The sequence below is a fragment of the Hylaeus anthracinus genome, unplaced genomic scaffold, assembly GCF_026225885.1.
Source record: "Hylaeus anthracinus isolate JK02 unplaced genomic scaffold, UHH_iyHylAnth1.0_haploid 11989, whole genome shotgun sequence".
Classification (NCBI taxonomy): Eukaryota; Metazoa; Arthropoda; class Insecta; order Hymenoptera; family Colletidae; genus Hylaeus; species Hylaeus anthracinus.
In genome coordinates this window covers 11,331,196-11,352,308 of record NW_026534337.1, presented here as the reverse complement: position 1 = coordinate 11,352,308, position 21,113 = coordinate 11,331,196, and the positions used below count along the sequence as shown (strand labels likewise).

At 44.2% G+C, this 21,113-nt stretch overlaps 1 protein-coding gene across 1 annotated transcript in view; it reads right to left on the bottom strand.

Moving 5' to 3' along the window:
* LOC128887785 (band 7 protein AGAP004871-like) overlaps nucleotides 1–21,113 on the bottom strand; it is a 207,098-nt gene that overhangs the window by 139,239 nt on the left and 46,746 nt on the right. The window contains exon 2 of the mRNA XM_054144117.1: nucleotides 12,292–12,366. The gene's annotated coding sequence lies outside the window, so the exon portion shown is untranslated. The remainder of the gene's footprint in view (nucleotides 1–12,291; nucleotides 12,367–21,113) is intronic.

The window sequence follows — 21,113 nt, the reverse complement described above, 5'->3', positions numbered from 1 at the left end:
CTATTTTTATGAAACTTTCCCAGGTCGGTGACGTTCGACTTTGGTTCGATTAAAAGTCTAAACGAAACGTTAGACCCGAAAGTAATGCCCTTTCTATACAACACTATTCGCGAATTTGCAAGGTCCACAAACCTTCATCAACTTCAAACTTAAAAATTTTCAATACAATTTAAGAATGATCAGATTGCTATCAGGAGTTTCCCTAACGACTCGCGTTTGTGGGCTAGGACTACCCTCCAAAGTCTCCATAATCTGTCTACGAGAGCATCGTTCGAGAGATAATCTAGAGACCGGAATTGAATATCCATCTTAACGAAAACTTGAAGGAGTATTTCCGAAACATCCGTGTACAAAAGACGATCATCGGTCTTTACATAAAACATACCATCAACCGCGATAGGAATTGTTGATTTCGACCTACATTTTTGAGCGCCACCCCGAGGTACGGTAATCCCTTAAGAAAACGCCGGACAAGAAATTGATTCTTTCCGCTCGAGACACGGAACACCCTCCATCCTAAACGAAAACACTGTTCCGAGAGGGTTTGTAGAAAAAAGGAAAAAGAAGGGATACGTTCGGGGTGGAGGGTGGGTTTCGTAGCGATCGCGTAATTGAGTCTACGATGAATAATTACGGGTCGTCCGTGTCGCGGAATTTATATCGTTCGATGGACGGGAGCGGAATAACGCGGGAGCAAACGTACCCTGCCGGGAGGAAAGAAGAAAAAGAGGGTTATTAAGAGCTGGACCGTTTGTAAAATTCGTTATCTTCGCGAGGGGCGGGGTTCCCTCGACGCTTGTTTCATATTTATGAGAGGAGTTTTAGCATATTCAAAACATAAATTACTTTCCGCGGCGTAAGTCAACCAGCCAATAAAATACTGCCTGGAGTTTATCTGGCAGGCCGCAGGATCGTCGCGCGAGGGTAGAAAAGAGAACGGAGGGCGGAGGACGACCGAGGGACAGAAACCTGAATTATGCACGATCGTGTGGCGCACGGTGCGCGCCACCGGCCGACCTTTCGTCGCTCGTGTGGGACGTTTTCACGGAGAAATCGCTCGACCGCTTTTTCCTTTTACAATGCAAATTCGACGGCAAACAACCGCCACCGGTTTTCTATTACCGATCCGCGTCGCTCGTCCGGCACGTTGATGGACCCCGGCGAGTTTCGTGCTCGGAATTGCGCAATTTTAAAATGCAAACGTAACTGCACGCGAGCCGCGGCGAGTCGCGCGTTTTCCCAGAATTTGTTCCCTCTAATTGCTGGAGTCCCTCGACACTCGGTATCATCGTGTGCCTTTACATCTTGCACCAGGGTGCAAGAGAATCGACACCTAATTCATTTTCATTCAATGTGAAAGTGACGAATGAAGGTAGGTCGCGATGAAAGACAACTCGTAATCGATTGCACGATGTAACTTCCCCTTAGAATTTCCAACAAAAATCGTTTCACGGTTAATTGTGAATATCATATGTTGAAATGAAAATCTATATGATTCAGAGCTCTGGATGAAACTCAATTAAATTCAATGAAATTTCGTTAAATTGAATTAAAAATCACGTCGCGAAACAGAGTTCCGCTTAATTGAATTTGTCTGGGCCTCGAAAATGTGGAGTATTTGGATTTTAATTAACACATAATTTGTTCGCACGATCAAAGTAGAGAGTAACTGGCAAATTGAAACGCAGCTTTCCTCTGGCCACGAAATGAAATATCCTTCTGACAGGGCTCAGCAAATAGCTAAAAGTACTGTGAATCATGCCAGGAAGTGTGTGCTACATCGAGCAGAAAATTACAAATGGCTGAACCGGACTCGGCAACTGGCAACGCCGGCGGCCTTTTTCCTTAACCGAGCCCTTGATATAAACTGCATGACCCTACATTCCTAGAACGAATTCATACGAACTACATTCCTACATTCCAAAGATACCCGACCCTGGCGATTAACCCCGATTAAACCCTTCGTTATTCACTCCTTTCGTTGATTCTGTTAACCTTGCCACGTGTAAAATTTAAATTCAAGTCTCAATTCTTTAATTCAGTCTCAAAATTTATGTGACTTAGCAATTAAACCGTAATGAGACCCTTGCATGTCGAAAAAAACTCAATTTTGTTCATTTCTACTTGAGTAAATGATATTTAATGCGAAAGAAAGTAATTGTTCTATTATCCGAACATTCCGGCCACTTTTGTCTCCCTATTAGTTCGGATACGAGACTCTCCACTGTAACTCTCGAGAAATCTAGTGCTCTTGGTAACCGTCGACAGTCGAACACTTGCGGGAAAAATAACGGAGGAAAACGTGGTAGCCCGTCATTAATCGCGATCTAAGTATTCATAGCACCGTATGCCTCTCGAATTAGAATTTCATCTCGTTCGTCGAGGGTGTCGGTACACGAAACTACCCCTGGGCGCGTGATTTGCATAGTCCAGCGTCGGCAGTCGGGCCAGAACCGAAACGTTTCCGCGTCTCGGAGCGGAATTAAGCGAGCTTAAGATTTAACGCGTTCCGACCTCGAAATCCTGCTTCGTGGCTCGATAATTCAACCCCCGCGACGAAGGTGGCGTCAGAGTTTCGCGCCGAATAAGCCGCCGCGCAAAAACAACCCTCCAACGCCGCTTTCAACCCCCTTCGCGACCCGCTTTTCGCAACCTCGAGCCCTTCTTTGCTCTCCCGTCTTCGTCTCGTCCCCGCTCGCGTCAAATCCTTCCAGTACTTTGCATAATTTCTCGCTTTTGCATAACCAGACTGCTTCCCTACTTTGTCTACCGCCAGAAAACGACGCGAGAACCGTCCCACGACCTAACGAATCGTCCTCTTTCTTCGACCGCGACGGTACCTCAGCGAATGTTCTTTGGTCGTTTCGGGAGCTGTCAGGGCGACGCGGCGTGGAAGTTCTTTTCGTTTGTTCGCTGGGTATTGAGTTCGTCTACAAACTTGCTACAAGTACTTGCTATCGAAGAGTAAAACGAGCAACGATGATAAAGATATACCGACTACAGTTTACCGTGATCGTATAGACCGCTGTTCCAAGTGCCATCAGTATTCTCGTTTCATTATCGTCAAACCCTCCCCGTTATTATTGGACCCAAAATGGATGCTCCCTGGTGCGAAGGTGGTCGAGTCGCAGCGCTCGGAAAATCAAGAACGTTCCATGGGTAAATAGCGACGGTGCGCGGTTTACGAGGCCGATATCAATTTCGTCGGATGGCCAGCTATCGGATTTAACGATGTTGGATAAATCACTAGGCGCGGCGCTGGGCTCGCGGTAACTAGCTCACCTCCACGCACGCTCCCAGTCGGGGTAATTTACCGGGGATAAAGCTCGCGTCCGGTGAAACAAAGCACCGCGATGCTTACGGGAAGGAAACTTCATTTTCTTACATCCGGGGCACAGACAAACGACCTCGTTTATCACCGACTGACCTTTCGACCGTGATATCTAACAGCACAGTACCGCAACACACTCGCAATTCGTCCAACTGTCCGCGCCAGCTCCCTTGCGCATTGCCGCAGGCTCTGCGTCCTCCTTTTTCCCTCTTCGACTGCCTCCTTCTCGCCGCCTCTTCCTGACGAACCAGTCCCTGTCTCGATACGCGTCGTTCGTCCTTGGAAATTCTTTCGCGATTTCAATTGAATCCGTATCGATCTGAAACTGTTCAGATGTAACTGTTCAGTCAAGGTAAACAGGCCTTTCTCGTCAATTTTCGCGATTAATTCGATGACGTTCAAGTACACGTTTCGTAGTTCTAGGGAAATTAGGAGAGGTTTAAGTCATCATTTGTCTAGTTTCGAAGCCGTTTGATAGATACTAGCATCCCTTTGACAGGATTACGTTAAATGGTCTTGAAGGTACTTTGAACGGTCCAAGTTCTTTCGCAATCTTCCAGAGGAAGACTACAATGAGGACTTGTGTGAAGAGTCAAAGGAGTCCTCGTCCCGTTCTTCAGAGTCTTCTGAAGGTAGTCGCGATTAACAAGACCTTTGTGTTTCCCTTCTTACAGTCCCCAGCACGCTCTCCTCGGGGGATCTTTCCTTCGGGGATGGTATTCTAGCGTTTCGGCGCAACTGTAGATTCGTCAGGGAAGCAGCTGACGCGCGTTTGTATACGTGTAGGTCTTGTTTATTTACGGTAGCAATGTTCGCGTTACGAATCGTTGGTCGCCGACCGCAGATCTTTTAATTGGTCGGCTGGACAATTAAACAACTGGAATCGTGTTCCAGTGCACGGTCGATGGGTCGCGTTTCCATTGGCGCTGCGGTGAGCGTGCTGTAGGTTCTAGGAAAACTCTCTGGCTGGCTCTTTCTGGTTATCGTTAAAAAGCTGCTAGAGTATGTTGATAATATATATATATTAGCATTCTATAATGCGAAACAAAAAGAAAATGTGTATGTGTATTATCCATGTGAATATGTAAACAGAAAGAAAATTGGGTTGCTAAATGGATAAGCTCGAAAGATAAACCGTTCATTCGTCGCGAAATTTAACTTTTGCCAGAAAAGTGAGAGAAAGTAGCAGCTTTTTGAGGGCAAATATTTCGATCGATACTTTTATATACTTTACTATTGAAATAAATGCTCGAGAAACACGAACAAACAGCGGCTTTCAATGCAACCTCCTAATACTATCTCTGTAAAAACAGTAAAACCTAGATGTTTCATTTGCCGAAATATTCAACGAAAGCATCTCGCATTTAAAAATGTATACGAAAATGTATCGGTAGATCCAAACGAATGTTTCGTTGCGTAGAGTTTGGGTTCCATTCTCAACTGATTATATTCGATATTCGATAAGTCTTTCCAGGTACTTCTATTTCTATTCTTCAATCAACGATTACTTTTTTAGTAGTAAAGGTGAATAGAGACGATTTTTTTCTTGGTTTTGTCTCGTTGCGCGGCGTGTTTAGCGTCGCGAGTGCCACGTTGCCTGGACGATAGATAGTTCAAAAACATGTATTTCCTGGCGACTCCTTTTCCCGCGACATTTCACTGGGTCTTGGCACCACTCGTCCGTACGGCTTTTGTGGCGACTTCCGGCGAGGCGCGTCCACCGCGATACACGTCGTAGGAAACGAATCGCTTTGCGATTTTCTCTTGGCTCCTCCTCGACGGTCCACGGATGTTTTTCGCCGCGGCCAGGATCCTCTCCAACGGCAATTTGCTATAATTTCCACGGCTGTCCGTGCCACGCTCGACTCGACTCGATGCGATGTCGAAACACGACTGGCTAACTATTCCGGGAGCTCAATTTGCGACATACTTCCCCTCGAACGGTATAATCGTCCGTGTTCGCGTTATAATGCCAACATTTCAAGCACCGCGTACGGACTGTGAATATCTAATAAAAGTTCATCATCGTTCTCGTCCTCGATTTTAGTTTCGTTTTCATCTACGTTTTCGACATTTGGGTTCCTCGCGGTACGGAAATTTCTATATTCGGGCAAAAAGTGTAATAAAATACGAAGACTGAAATATTCATACGGGCCCGGCTTGTTCGTATCAAATATTTAATACCTCGTGTTTTATCGGCGTGCTCCGAAATCGAATGAAACGAAATGAAATATGAAGAATTAAATATCTGTATGCGCGTGTCATTTTGTGTCGAATGGATATAAAAATATTCACTTCGACTATTCGTGTGTATCATTTCCTTCGTGACGAATATAAAAAAAATAAAGAACACGTAGAAATAGATCACGATGTAACGAACTCGAGCCCATTAAATATAGGTTAGTCGTGCGGTCGTAACTTTCGATGGAAAAGTGAAATATAGCCCTGATAAACAAAGCTTACTCTCGAAGAACGGAGAAGCGAATTCTTTCTTCCAATTTAATGTGCGCGTGTAAGCTCGAGAGATTACAAAGATGACGTTGTCCTTCTGTAAGGTAGCGTGAGCTCGCCGAATAGTATGACAACGGAATCCTCGGCCCAGGAAGTTTACGACCGTGTACATGGTCCGTGAAGGACCGTAATTATTCGTTTCCTGTCACGTACGAGGTTTCTTCGCTCAACGGAACTCTAACGCTATTGTATCTTGGTCGCAAAACCTGACGCGTCGTTCCGTCGCTCCTGGCTCGAAAGAGGAGGTCCGAGGGCTCGCAAACAGCGTCGCCGTGAAAGCGGGACGACAATGATATTCTGGCTCGCGTGGCCTGCCCTTCCGTTTACAACTGCATGTTTCGGAGCAACTCGAGCCCGTGTACGGCCCACCAATGCCCGAAAGGACCACGAATGGCTGGAAATCACGAGGCAACGCTGCCCCATGCCAACGGGCGCACAATCGCCTGACACGCTCCCCAGCCAGAGCCCGACGGTGATTATTTTGCGACGAGGGTGGCCAACCAAAAGTTTATTTGCGTCCGAAAAGTTTTATCAAGGAGGAAAGTGGGACTTGTCGATGGTAAAAATATGGTGGACGAATTTAGAAACTGAAAGGCTAACACGTTTTAGACCAGTCATTTTAGACACCAAACATTGCATTAAATACTGTAAAGTTGCATTTTTTGACATGTTATTAGGGACCACTCAGATAGTATGAATCTAGATTTGCAACCCTCAAAAACGCTAGTCGACCGAGTTATAGGTGAAGAACTGCGAAATTTTCCTGACGAGAAAAGTCATTGTTACCTTTTTCTTAAGTAGATAAAATTGTAGACAATTTCAGATGCGTGTGAGCTCTCGTAGCTCTCTTAGTTCCAGAGATACTGCGTGCAAGGAACTCAATCTTACCTCGGTATTATTAAAGTTATATATTTTCATTATGAACAGAGAAGATTAATTATTTTACCGTCCTGTTATCTCGCACGCAACACTCGACAATTCAATTCTAAAGCTGTCAGACTATAAATATAACAACAAGACTTGTTTGCTATCGTTCTTCATAAAATGTTGAATCCGAGGAATTAATAATTTGTACAAAATTTATTTGGGTCATATTTGCCTCGCTTCAGCGAACGCGTAAAAGTTGCAAAATAAATAGCTCGGTCAAGATTATCTCATCACTGGAAAATCGTACTGGAAAATCGCGCCGGGCACATGTGTCACGTCATGTGTCAAGCTTAAGAAAAAAAGAAGAAAACAGTTTCCTTGCTTTACAAGGAAAACAGCCGTTACGATAACAGTATAAATTATCCGTAACTACCGCGGATAGAGAACGATACTGTGGACACGATGGGGTTAATCATGATTGCTGACTGCTCGGTAATCACGATCATGAATTACATTTCGCACGGGGCGCTCCAGCGAAACGTGTCCGTGTTCGTTCCACCTGCATCTCGTCCAACATTTAACGAAATTTCTCTGCGAGAGGACGAATGCCTCCTAACGTTTCCAGCGCGCTGACACGAATTTCGTTTCCCTCCAAGCCAGCGTTTAAACATTTTTCTTACTCTCTTGCGCTCAACCTTCCGTGCTCTGATGCGCCTGGCTCTCGCCCTCCGCCCTATTTTTTTTCTCTCCGAGCCTCTATGTCATATAGATACACGCCCGTTCTGCGCGGAATTCTTGTGAAATCTGCCTGCAGCAGTATATACGCGTGACTGCTGTCCTCAAAGAGACTAGACAGTCAAATCGATTCGAGGTAGAGTCTTCTTTAAGCATTAATCTCGAGGAAGTGAACGCGGAAGTGAACGAATCCCGAATAATAGCAAATAAATTGTTCGATATTAACCCCTTGCACTCGAGATCTTTCTTTCTGGTATCTGGCAGCAACTCGAGATGTTTCTTAGCATTCTATTGCCATGAATTCTAAGCTATCTAGATTTGAGAATAAGGTCACCTTTACCTCGCCGACAATCATTTTATCGACAATTCGAGCTCCAAAGAAATTAAACCTAAAGAAACATTAAGTATTGTAAATTTGCTGCGTGAAACCAAATGGTGACTGAGAGTTACCTCTCGAGTGCAAAGGGTTAATTTTAAAAACCAAGCCTTTCGCGAACTACTCGATTACCCAAATTTCCAACGGTGAGTCCATCCAATTTTACCCACAAAATCTCCCGCCGCCGACGTTTACGAAATAACCAATTCGATTCGCGGTGCAGCGTCGATCCGTTGTCGGTTCAATCGCTGATAATGCACCGGGCGGAATACAAAACGGGACTATTCGAACGTATGAAAAGTACGAAACGATAGCCGAAATTTGAACGGTTGTTTCGTAAGCCGGATTACGACGTTAATGAATCATTAGAGAACGGTTTGAGACTTTGGCCGAGCGGTTGCGATATATATCCCGACGGATTTACGTGACTAGTATACGGGTGCATCATCGCCGATTATACACCGGCATTATGCATTCGGCAGCCGCGCAATAAACCGGCATTACGTATACGTACTCGAGGTGATCGTCTGACTACAGCCCGTGCCGCGAGGACCAGCTTCTATCGCAATTACCGACAACAATGGGCCTGCTAATGTAAGCAGATTTGGTACGAACCGTTCATATTATTTGCTTGTACGATTGTTCGAGGACGGAACGGCGCAGGATCGACCGATAAATCGATTCGACCGGCAATTCTGCTCGCCCAAGCAGCTTGGGACCGCGATTTCATCGGAACCCTATAGAGGGCGACGGAGGTGGCACGGATATGTCCGCAGCCATCGCGACAGATCGCTCCCGGCTGATATTTTATACATTAGCGCGGGCCTCCTAGCACGTTGTAAATCAATTTCGGAACTGTCTACCGAATCGAATTTAACCGTCTCCGCGGGATCGAAATAACGACCGCAGACGGAACAGGCCAACGCTTCCGAGTACGGAAATCACCGACCTTTTCACTGTTGCGTTCGCCTTTTCGCGTGTCTACATTTTTGAGATTAGGGAAGAAGAGATTAGAAAAGATTTATGGAATGTTCGAGGAAAATGCCTGTGTACAAATTTTTGCGATTCAATTCTAAATGATAGCTTAAAGGATTTCCAAAGACCGTCTTTCATGAATTGATACTAAGTTGATGCTAAATTGAATCTAAATTGATTATGAATATTAAATCATTAATGAATTAATCGATTAATCAATGAGTATTAAGGATTATTGACAATTAGTGATGGTGATTGTTGGTGTCTGGATGGTTATTGATTTTCAATAATGATTATTGGTAATTATTGATAAAGAACGATGAATGGTAAAGAATATTCATGATTATTGGTGATTATTGATAATTATACGTAATCACCATTGGTGATGATTGGTGAATGTATGAATGCTTCTAATACGAACAAGAACCAAACAAGACAAGCAAACTACCAACGAAGAAAAACTGAGCGATTTCGATAATTCGAGTAGCCTAATGCTCGAAAAACAAAGCTTCTCGGGGCCGCAAGCATATGCAGACTTAGGCATGATAATGCAATTTCACCCATAGGCCAAGCGCAACCACCACCGACGTTGAATCGATTCGCTGGAATTTCCATCCACGCATGTGGCATTCGCGTGCCTTACAACGCTCGCGGCTTCGAAATTAATCTACAAAAGGAATCCGCGCCATTCACCGTGCACAGAGGGCATAATTAGAGTGATTACACGATACAATAGACGACAATGCGCAACGATGAGAAATGCGAGGGATGACGAGGCGCTCGAATGAACGACGGCTACGCGAGGAAATCTAACCTCCCGTTTATTTGCAACTACGCAAGTTTTGAAACGCTCCAGCGAACCCTGTTGTTATTCCATCGAATTGTTTCCAGCGTGACGTCGCGACGCTCCGCGGTCGAACCCGTTCCCTCGGAACCTAACGACGATTCGACGTACTCCGATCGGTCCAGTATCTAGATGTATTCTGTTTTATATTGTTTATGACGAAATAGAACGCTGACGATTCTCGGTATTCGATTCTCTTCGTTTCGAAGTATCGAAATGATGAAACGTCTGCGACGAAATTCTCGGAACCCCCAGGTCGAGATCGTTCCTAACCGGTAAGCCGGCAGGAGGCAGTAAGCCTCGTTTAAGCTTCCGGCAGCCAGGCAGCCAAATCCAAGCCTAAATTTGGCCTTCTGATTGCCTATCGTGTCTGCGCACGAAGCAAGCGGTTCCCTTTACAGTTGTTTACCCGAGCTCCTTCATCACCGTGAAACACGAGATCGCGTATCGAGGAAAGCCACTAATTGGACGTTGATCCATTCACACTCGTGTAGGTATCGACGGGCGTGCGAATCGAACGACTCCAAAAACAAGTCCTTGATCGCTGGCGTAAGCTTCCACGTTAGAATCTAAGACATACTTGGGTCATTCTTGACACAACGAATCAAATTATCTATTATCTATCAATTACTCCAAAAACAAACTGTCTATATTACATTTCCTAAAGATCGACACAATAACTGCCCTGTTCGATACTTCCGATAAAAAAAAAGGGGGGGGGGACCCTGATTCCATTCGAATCGAACGGAACGATTCGCGATCATCTCTCGAGATCTACTGGCGTCGAAATCCATCCACGTTAACGGTTTACATTTTCACTCCGTTTGATTCGTTCTCGTCGAGGAGTTCGGATCGCCTCTTCGCCGACCGATCAACCGTGGTTGCTTCGATCGAATCATCGACTAAAAGAAAGGGAACGAGCGCCGTACGCGCAGTTAGGAAACTGTGCGATAATCGTGGCTGACCGTTCGACGAAAAAAAAAGAAACGAAAGAAAAAAGAAACGATTCCAGTTTATTGGAAGGAGTTCTACGAGCCACGTAGAATTTAATCCACCCGATAGAGGAGGGCATGGGCGTGGATGGGGACGCTTTAAACGAGCCACGGGCACACTCGTTCGCCTTCGGAATCTTCGAAAATCCAGCCATTCGTTTTTGGCCCGACAACACAACGCCGGTAAGTGGGTATATATACCCCGAGGCTTTGTCGAAGGAGGAGAAACGAGGGAGAAGAAAATGCCGCCTTTCGACCCACTTCCAATCCTATTTTCGTTTCCGCGGCATCGAGCCCTTCCTCTCCCCCCCCCCCTCCCTCCGATCTTCCCGTTCCTCTTCCATTAGCCGATTGTATTTCAAGTCGAATAAGTCTCACCTGGAAATCCCTAGCACTCTCTCGAACTCTAATTGAATACCTTTCCACGAGCCGCGGCGATGAACAACGTCGAAATAAGCGACGAGGGCGCGATTTAATCGCGAGAAGGTTTTCCACGCGCCCGGAATGAGAATTTAAGTGTAAAATCGGCGAACTTTCGATGGTGATGGTGTGATATAACAATTCCCTCCGAGGGAACGTAGCTCGATGATTCTAGAACGAGGGGAAAAATTTAGAGAAGGGGTGGAAACATTATTCGACCTAGAAAAGAATACAACGGAACTTCGTATAATTGTCTCGCCTCATCGTATTGTTACCCGTTCGATTTTTTAAATTTAGGATTTGAACCGAACCTAATCAAAGCTGTCGGGCCAATTAATCTAAAGAGGATATTTCTCGCGTGAATTCCGAAGGAAGGCTCGCAGGCTAGGGTCGTGAAGCTTTAAACCAGCAACGCGAACGGAAATTATGCGAAGTAGCTACCGGTCTCCGTCGAACACGCTTTTTTCTATGGACGGTCGAATGTAACGTTGGAATTAACGTTTTTTTTTTTTTTCCGCCGTTTCCATTAGTAGATTGCGCTTCAAAGCGAACAAGCATCGCGCCAGGAACGTTAGACGCGTCGTGTTCTCGCTAAAGGCTACCAACTAGGGCTGCTCGTGGATAATCCTTTTACCAAACAACCATCAACTTAATCCGGAGGTTTTGTATTTGTGAAAAGCCGTTGCACGATACCCAGAATTCACGCGAGGTGGTTGATGGCACGTTAAGGTATTATTTCTATTAATCAGTTGGTATCTTTTACTAGCCACGAGACTCGGTAATAACCAGAGGCGTAGCGATAGGAGGGCAGGTAGGGGCACGTGCCTCCGGGCGCAAAATGGTTTTGAAATCCCAACAAAGTCAAATTGTATAAGGATAGTGCTATATTTCTGAATAAAAAAAAAAAAACATTTAAAAAAAAATCAAATTATATGTCCCACAAAAGCCTTAAAACATTTTCATTCATAAAGAAAAATGGATAATTGCATACTCGAAAACATAGAGCAGAGAATCACTATCACGTTGGTGCGAATAATTACAAACGAATGAGTTGAAAAAAGGAAAACCAGCTCGTCGAAGCGAAAATAAAATTATCTGTATTATAAGGGAGTCCTCTCCCCCCACCCCCCACCCCACCCCAATATGATAGGGTGCAAAATTTCATCGCTACGTGTTTGGTCATAACATTAATTTAAGTCTGTAATTATTACTTTCTTAGCGATGAAATGTTTCACTCATCATTCTCCTCCTAAGGCTGACGTCCATATGTTCCTTGGAACCTGACGACGGACACGTTTAGCAACTAAAGACGGCACTGCAAACAGAAACAGAACAGAATTATTGAAATGCAATGTTAATCCAGCAGCGAAAGGTTGTTTAACCCTTTATTTACTGAATTTCTCAAAAGTTTTTCAAATCTAGGCGTCCATCTTCGTCGTACATCATCTTATAGAGTTGTCTCCACGAGTTTCCAAAAGATAAAAAGCTTGTGCTGCCATCCAACAATTAAAAACGAACTTTATAGTTGAAAGTCACAATAGGTTTAAAAGCGTTTAAATTAATACAGTACCGTGAGAAAATTGACGGGACTTACAAGTCCCGCCGGTAAATAAAGGGTTAAATAAAGATTGCTGGTACAAACATGTCAAACATGTCAAACATGTCAGATATAAGTCACTCGCAAAGCTGAGGTGTATTATCGATTCGAGTCGAGGTATTACTGTACGTGCATACAGCAGTTACGATTTATGACCACCATTATTACAATAAATATTCATACGGATCGAGAATAGTTTGCTGGGGGAGAGAGACGCGTGGGTGGTGACGCGAGCCACCGCACCGGATGACACCAACCCTAATGACGCCGCAGTAGTAATTAATTAATTAATTATATACGAAACATTTTGGACAGTTGTTGGCCAATAACGCCAACAATGTCCATTTAGTTACCGTGTTATGGTCTTAAAATATTGATTTGGTGATTTTAACCCTTAAATGCCCTAAGCTTCGAATTTGATAACGGACTTTTAAATCGAATTAGACACTTGCAATTCGTTTGCTTTTAAAAGTGAAACAAATAAACGTCAGTTGTCAAAATTGTTCAAATAATACATACATTGATATTTATCTTTAATTTAATTTGAAAAATCAGGCTTCCAAGGGTTCAAATCCCTGAGAGTTTCAATAAAAAGCATACTATAAGAGTAATACAAATAAGTTGCTGCTTTTGGATTCGAACGAATTCCCTGTCTCATTGACGCGCAACGCGTCACGATGCGTCAAGCTCGACCGTAACGTTTGAATTTCGACAAGCGACGTTGGCATTTCGATGTTAGGTATTTAACTGGTAATTATTATCGGTAATCGTAAATGGAACGGTACGTCGCGTGTTATATACGCAGCTTTGAGGGACAGTTAACCGATTGTGTATTCTACTAGGCTGTTCGAGAAAATCTTGAACGCATTGTTCAGAAAAAGTCGCAATATCGATTAATTGAACATGGTTAAATCTGGGCTTCACATGGAAAATGAAATACCGCACACTGTGTGTGCACGCCATTATCCCAATTTCATTCGAGTGGATTTCTTGAGTTCTTCAGTTTCGATCGTGTGTAAATTATCGATCATTCATCGACGCGATTCTCCGTGTTCCCCAGGGGATCGCATTTGGATCCATTAGCTCGTTACTTTCGTAAATGGGCTTGTCAGGGGTTTCTGTCACGCCGTAGCATCGCTTTATACCAGGCGATCGTAAATTATTTCTCAAAGAGAATTTTCAATCACAAGCTGCTGCGGTACGGTCATACCTGAATTAACCTGCGGCTCGGGTACGAAGACTCCTCCGTCTTGACCGTTCTAAATTCTACGTTAAGAGATTCTAGATCACCGCGGCCGTTAATTCGCTTTATCCTCTTACGGTTTGCTCTCTTTTCCTCGTTCTTTTCCCGGACATTATTAATATAATAATGTCGACGAAATCCTCCGAGACGATTAAACGCTTTTTTACTTACAACGGCACGAATCGAGAACGTTGAACCCACTGGCTGCTTTCGCGGTGAATTAATATCTTAAGAGCTGAGTAAAGTTTGATACGGAGGTTTTCATGAACGCGATTTACGCTTGCAACGGAAGGTAATGTCGATGCGTATTATCTCAATTTTATTGAAGTAGATTTCTTAAATTTTTCAGTTTCGATCGTGTATCACATGATTACGAGTAAAAGGATACAAAGAATAACATACTCTAGTTGTGATCACATTATTAGAGGTAATTAATTACCCCACGTAATTCCAATAGAAATAACGGTACAACGCAAATGAATTAGAATTAATTAATTATTCCATGTAATTCGCAGAGAAATGATTCAAGGAAATGACAAAGCAAATTATGGCAACCGGGGCCGTATATTTTAAATTTAATATATCTTTTCGCTACATATGATTAAACCGTATCGATCGAATGTACCATAACAGCCGCCATTACGACACTCAAAGAGCAGAAAACAGGTTGGCGTAAATCAAGGGACTAATCGATGAATTAATTCATGCGTCCGCGTCGAAGGTGTGTGGTTGTGGTCAGAATTTTGACACGAGTTTCAGGGACGTGATGTTAAACGCCCCTGCGCAATGGTTACTCTCGAACCCTGGGGACCCTGGAAATTGACCAATCGTGACTCAAGACTGCCTGGTCAACTTTAAATGTCCCTAACTTCCTCAATTCTTAACCGATTTACTCAATCAATACGTCGTTGGATAGCACTTTTAACGGTCAATAAAAGTTATTAAGCGCAAAAGAAAAAACGTTTAGATGGCTTAATCATCCTCAAAATTCGAGTCAAAGATCATAAACCCCAAAAACACTTACGAATTTTTTTTAAGCTCTTATATATTTGTAGCGAGTCACTGAGTTTTTTTATGTGTACCTATTACGAATGTGGACATTCGATAGAAATTTCATCGAATTCCCATTTAAGGTTCCGAAGTAAAAAAATAAACAGTTACGAAAGCTGAAAATTTCAAAGGGTTCCCGATGCGGTTCGCTTGCCGATTTGTCGACCAAGAAATTCTCATTTTTAGATCTCGTCCAAAATATGGTTTTCAATGTTGTATGGTTCAAGAAACACGATTCTGGTTATTCTCGATTTTCACCTATCGAGGCCAGGGAACCCCAAAATTAAACGGACCCCATTTCTGAAACTGCCTCGCACAGATGGCAATCGTATTTTTATTATCTTCTCATACAAAAAAAAAATCATTTTCACGCAGGTTTTCCTCAACTTTCGAACGGAACGCGCGAGATCTCCCAAAGTCGAGAGCGTGGAGATCGAAGGGGAGCGTAAAATCGAGAAGCGTAGTCCCGGGGAAAAGTAAAGTCTCGCGAAGAAGCGTACGCGCACCGAGGCGAACGTCATTTCTGCGTTGGGAGTTAATATCTCGTTAACTTTCCACCGGTGTAACTTTTTGGCGGGGGGATGGTCCGCGAGGGATTAACGGGGGAGTTTTCGACCGATCGAGGAAGATAATTCTTCCCTGGGCAGGAATAATCCGCTCGGCTACAATATGGAAGTTTTAATTGTCTGTCTCGGGCAATCGCGCCGTGAACGATGTAACGCGGAAACTTTAACCGACCAATTCCGAGCAATCAACGTCGACATAATATAACAATTATAACTATTCGACGCTTGAGGCTCGCGGCGAGCCCGCTGCCCGAAAGAGTGGTGGAGCAACGGGTGAGGGGAGGAGGGGAAACAACAAACAAAGCCCCGAGGGAAAAGCAATTCACTCTCGGCTAACGGGGGACACCTAGAATCACACTATTTTGTGTAATTTCGTTGGCTGTTTCTCCGCCGCGTGCCGCTTCTCCTTCTGCATCGACTGTCAGCCAGAGATGGTTAAAATTGGATGATATTTGGTAAAATAAAACAAATTACGTATTCCTCCGGTGATGCAGAGGAATGTCATTAAAAACGTGATAGATTCCGTAATTCATGCATGAGAATCGAATAAGTTTACGGTACTCGATACATAATAATGGGAAGCAGAGGAACGAACGAACCAAGAACACATTTTCGTGTCTATCATCCGGTACAAGAGCGAGTCCTACGCGTTACGAATCACCTTGCACGTTTCATAGTCGACGCATCAGACTTGAAACGTATTACCATAAACCGCGCGTAAACCTTTCAGCACCGAAAGGCTCTCCTAAACAAAGGACGAGCATGAAGACGTTAAAACGGATTCCGCGCAATCGCATTTCCATTCGCTGGCAACGCATATTTTGAGTCAGATAATGCCATCGCGGCGTAGAGCCTCGATACGGTCAAAGGGTACGCTTATCTCGTGAAATTTCGAGACCCTTCGGGGCGCTGGGTATAACGCCAGCTTAAATCCGCAACAGTTATAAACATCACCGAGCAGCTTACCGTAATTCCGTGCCGGGTGTAACAGGGCAACCTAACCCGGACCCGTTTCTCCGCAAACGCGAACCCACAAAGTCGAGACGAGTCTTACCGCACTGCTCCAGAAACGCGACGTTTTAATGAGACCCGACATTTCACAACGAATGGACCACTCGAGATGCTACGACTCGAATTTTAAGATGAACGACTTCTTTTCGAACAATATCCTCAAATTTTATGGAAGATATCGAAGATACAACCCTTGATATGTACAGTTAAGTTGGAAAGGAAACCTCTGTGGAAAATTTCAGCTTTCTAGGTTCAAGGGTTCAGTTTGAACGTTGATTGTAATCAGTCAAGGCTTCATTCTTATATATATATATGATATTTGCGAGGAAAAAATGTATCGAAAATGAGCAACAGAGTTTTTTAATTTGAGCTTTCAATCTTGAGAAAATTGGTCTTGAATCTCCTTAGAGCACGTGTACGACTTGACCAGCGTGTCTGACCATTACTCACCGTTTCTACTTATGTTGCTAACTTATGTTGCTTCCGTTATGTTAGTGTTCATTTCGATTAGTTGTAATCATTTAAAAAACTGCAGTTTGCATGGAAGAGGTATGGTACATTGGACAATGCCAGAATCAGTAGAACTGGCCAGTCATGGTCAAACGTGGTCAGCCAAACCTTTCGATTTATTTTTACGAAAACGAAGCTCCCTGTGAAAAAATATCATTCTTCATTTTCGATTCGTCAGGTCGCGACGTAGCCAGCTGAGCGCGCGCTACTCGGGAGCTGTAATTGGTCGATAATTTTTCCTTAATAATTCAAAAACGAAGCCCCATTCGACATTTTTGCAAAGGAAACTGTGGTTCAGAATCGTCTCGGCCACCTCCCATTTCCGGTTCTTTCACTAATTCTGGGACATCCTGTACAGCTTCCGAGTTCTCCGAGGAGCGGGCAGTTATACGAAATTGGAGAACAGAAACGCCACTCTGTTAAGTAAATTTGGACTTCGAAGAAGATGGAAGAGAGCTTTAACACGTTGTCGCTCGTTACTTTCTTCCCTGGAAGGACGAAGTACGTTAGACGATCATCCATCACGCGCACCAAGGGCGGTCAAGAGCGGACCAATATTTGTAATTATTTCCCGACCAAACTCTCGCATCCATAAACTCGAGATTTGCGTCGCTTATGGTTACATCCCCTACAGGTAATTCCTAGACAGTGTCTTTTCTACCGTCTCAGACGAACGACACCTCGATAAACATCACGCCTATGAATACAACAAATTTCCAGCGAGCACGTACGTACGACCGAGAAGTACTCTTAGAGCGGGAACGGAGCCGGTTCTCGTCGTATCATCCCCTTCCCGTCTGGCTATCGTGATAATCGATACGCGACGAGACGCGCGGGTCTCGGTAACAATACGTTCGCTGTAGAGAAAATAACGAAGAGTAGCCCCCGAAGTAACACGATAAATAAAAGAGGAATCGATGGAATATCCTGGTTTATTACGTTTCTGTGGGTTGGATTTGGAATCCGGCTGGAAAGGAAGCGGCGATACCACAACTCGCCGATAACGTACTAGTCGATCCCGCGAGGAGTCTGCCGCACGGAATAAACGAAATCGAAAAGCGAAATGTCGTTACCCCGATTCAATCTCGCCGTCGGCATGCACATTCGAACCTAATACGCTGCAACTTTAGGTGAAACGAGGACGCCTTCGCCGGGATATCCACGGCGCTGGCAGTTTATACTCCCTCTATCCAGGAGGATCGTACAGCGCGGGAGGACGAGAGCCGGTGGCGCAGAAGGAAGCGGGACGAAACGCTTCGGAGGAGCCAGGCGTGATGTAACGCGAATTTCCATACAATTCAACCGTTCGAAACGACGTTGGGCAAAGGGTTTATTCCCGCGTGTTGTTGTTTTAACCTTCATCGATAAGAAAAATACACGAAAATAAACGCCGAGGTGTACGCATTCGCGATATGCCTCTGTAATCCGTTGCTATTGTTGCAAAACCATTGTTGAGTAGTCGGTGGTAAAAGCTACATTTTTCTCTTTCGGAGTATTTCGTTCCTCGGGTTTGAAATTCCACGGAAAGCGCCCGGTATAATAGGTCGCCCTTTTGTACACGAGAGCGCGCGCAAAGTCCAGCCCCGCGGGCAAATCTGGCCCTTTCGTCAAGCTCATCCGCGGAATATACTTAAAAAGATGGAAGCGTGAGTTTAGAAATGTATGCAAAAGGTATGTTTGGCCAGTTCTGACAGTGGACTTGTCAGACACAAATCTCAGCGCTTCGAATTCAAAAGGGCGGAGGTTTCTGTCTCATATCGATAAGTTTTAATACTACTCGCCACCACTGATTTCCTACTCGTCTCGAAACTTGCCCCCCCCTCCTTCCCTCCCTCCCTCCCTCCCTCCCCGGAAACTGTTATTTAATTTAACTCTGTCCCCCAGCGGAAAAGGCGCCCCAGCGCCGTTGTACGGCAGAAAAGTCAGCGAAACTCGCGCGAGGGATTGTAACAGGATCTCGAAACGGTAGAGGATTGCGGGAGCGGCATTAATTCCGTGCCACCGACAGCTTACAAAGCAGCATGCGCTGACCTTAGTTAGATTACGTTTGCATTAGGAACTCGAGCGGAATGGCGCACTCGAGCGGCCACGCCGCCACAATTTACAGTTCACACGTCGTGAACCAGCGACGGATGACCGATCCGTGCTTCAAACAGCCTCCGTCGAGGAGAGTTCGTGGCAAACGTGACGACGCGAGCGCGTTACTCGGATCCAACAACGCCCCGATGGAATCCCATTCGTCGCCCGTCGTCCGTCGCTGAAACATTCGTTGACGCTCGATATTCACTCGTTAAGTAGAATGGCACGTTTGTCGGTGGGTAAGAGAAATCAAAGATTATCTTACCTTTGTATTTATTTTCAAGGAGAGGAGATGATCATGTAATCTCAGATCTGGACCAAACTTTTTTTGGTGATTCTAGACCATGAAAAAGTTTCGCCGTGTCCGACTGTTTTTGTGAATGGGCCTCAGATAGCCTAACAAACAATTTTATCACGTGGTTTACTTACAAAACACTCTTCTTTGTGTTATTTTTACTTTAAGAAATTGTGCTGGGGTAGCTTGCTTAGAAATGTTGTCAGTACCAAAAGCGGATTTTGGCGATAACTTGAGAAATAATTCTCCTGGAATTTGTTAACTATTTTTAGTGTGAATCGATAAAATATTGCCAAAATTAAAATATTCAATTTTTGCTTTTTTGAATTTCTTTTTCGCGAAACTTTTTTGGCGTCTAACGTCGCCGAAAAAAGTTTGGTTCAGATCTAAGGTTACATGACTGTGTCCTGTCCTTGATAGTATACAAATATTGTTTCCGTTCAAAACATTTTATTCTCTTTGGAGAACTTTCTCTTTAAAGAGGTAAAAACCAGAGGCGAGAAATGAAATTAGAAATCTTTTGAAAAATATTTAAAAATTGAAGAAGTTGCAACAGAAACAACAAGGGCCCTTTTTTCGTTTTTATCAACCGAGGAATTCTATTTGCTTGGCGTAATAATTCTAATCGTGGCCTCGAAGAAGAGAGTTTCACTCTTGGGGTGTTTCGAGCAGGATGGTAATATTTGCGATAACGTCTCATTAAGGAGAGCGACAATGCCTGCACTCGTGCGATTTATCGCGGCACCGGGAGCCTTTACAATTCTAATTTTTCATCCCCCATCCCCCACAGGGGAGCAGCGAAACGAGAGGCGATTCACGACGAACGTGACGACTCGGGATCGAAGACCGCATCACCGAGCGTCCAAGTAAATTTAATTCAAATCGCGCGACGGAACGGAATATTAATTGAATTGGAAAATTCGTTCTCCCTTTTCGCGGCGGAATATTGACGTAGTGACCGATTAAAATTATAGCCCGTCGCGTCGTTGGAAAAAAAATTCTTCTGGCAACAGGCAACCAAGCGTGCGCTAGCATTCTCAAATTAGGATAGGTGGAGGAACAAAATTACACACCGTTTTACTTGATTTACTTAAAGCGTTAACCCACTTTCAAACTATCGAAAAATTGAATTTTTCTTTTCTGTACTCGAAGGAGGGTTTAAAGTCCTAATTGGATAATCAAAGCGTCAAAGGTTGCGAGGAAAGCGTAAAAAGTGTGAAAAAAGCGATTTTCCACGATGTCAAAGGGAGTTAATCTTGCGAATGTCATTCATTTTTCCAACGAACGAGGTTCCTTATCGATAAACCGTGATAAATATGTAAAACATCAATCGTAAAATACATTTTGCATCGTTTAGAAAATAAAACATACTTTCATCTGTATCTCGATTCTTCTTTTTTGCACGAACAACCACGATCTACCGATAAAGATGCCATAGATGTATCACAAAATACCATCGTTACCAGAACAAATTTTACCGATCAAAAATAATTGTACGAAAATTAGAATACGGTATCCGATTCCTCGTTAACGCGTTCATCGGGGGTTCGGAGTTAGATCGCAACGAGGCTCGTTAGGGCGCAATCGGTGCCCCGTTATGGCGGCTCCCGCGTCGTCCCGATCAGCCTTTCGCCGAGCCATAAAAATCTTCATCGTTTTCATTTTCCTCGCCCTCTCTATTTTATTCGTCCGTTCCCGTCCGTTCGCTTCT